This window comes from Pinus tabuliformis, chromosome X (genome assembly GCF_031772625.1).
Source record: "Pinus tabuliformis cultivar Carrire ecotype Pingquan chromosome X, CPIR1, whole genome shotgun sequence".
Lineage (NCBI taxonomy): Eukaryota > Viridiplantae > Streptophyta > Pinopsida > Pinales > Pinaceae > Pinus > Pinus tabuliformis.
The window spans coordinates 304,646,111-304,647,352 of NC_142308.1; positions in this window are offsets into that span (position 1 = coordinate 304,646,111).

Consider the following 1,242-nt stretch of genomic DNA (forward strand, 5'->3'; position numbering starts at 1 on the left):
GGCTATTTCAGTGATAAGACTTCATTGAGGCATGGTTGGAACATTATCACAATTCTGTTAGGAATTATGGGAGAATAAAAACACCTCTAACAATATTACCGAAGAAAGATGCATTTTCTTAGACTCCAGAAGCAACTAAGGTCTTTGAACAACTTAAAGAGGCAATGTGTCAAACACTGGTCTTAGCTACGTCAGACTTCACAAAAACCTTTATTATGGAATGTGATTCCTCAGGAAATGGTATCGGTGTTGCTTTAATGCAATAATGAAGACCCGTTGATTTTGAAATACTATATGAACTAAATAAATGACAACCTTACCTAATGCGAAGACACTTCAAGGTAAAAACAGATCATGATAGTCTTAAATACTTTTTCGAAAAAATATTATCTTCCGAAGAGAAGCAAAAATGGGTTGCAAAGATATTGGGTATAGACTTTGAAATCATCTACAAATAAGGGAAGCAAAATGTTGTTGCAGATGCACTCTCAAGAAAGGACGCGGATATGGAAGCATTATTATGTGTCATTTCTATTATCCAACTAGATTAGATAACCAAAGCAAGGGATGAATATAAGAATGACGAAGATGTGTGGACACTCATTCACAAGTTGCACCAAGATCCCAATATATTTGATACATTTAGCTAGAAAAATGATTCATTATGGTACAAAGATAGCTTATATCTTTGTAAGAATTCCCAACTCAAACGAAAGATTCTTTTCTAATTGCACACCTCTTCCTTAGAAGGGCACTCAGAATTTTTAGACACTTACCACAGGGTCAAGAAGGAATTTTTTTGGGATGACCTTAAATCTGATATTCCAAAGTTTGTAGCGGAATGTTTGGTTTCTCAACAAAATAAAGTTGTGAAAATTAAGACCTTGAGTTTGTTACAACCTTTATCCATTCCAAGTCAATGTTGGGAGGAAGTTTCAATGGATTTCATCATAGGTTACCCAAGTTCGAAGGAAAAAGTGTAATTATGGTGGTAATTGATAGACCTACCAAGTTTGCACACTTTTATGCATTATCTAATCCATTTAAAGCCTACACATTTTCTATTGCATTTATTGAAGCAGTTCAAAAAATACATGGAAACCCAAAGATTATTGTAAACAAGAAAGATCTCATTTTCGCAGGAAATTTTTGGATGGAATTATCTTCTTGTCTGGGTACTCAATTAGATCATAGTTCATCTTATCGTCCTCAATCTGATGGGAAAATTGGGATAAGGAACAA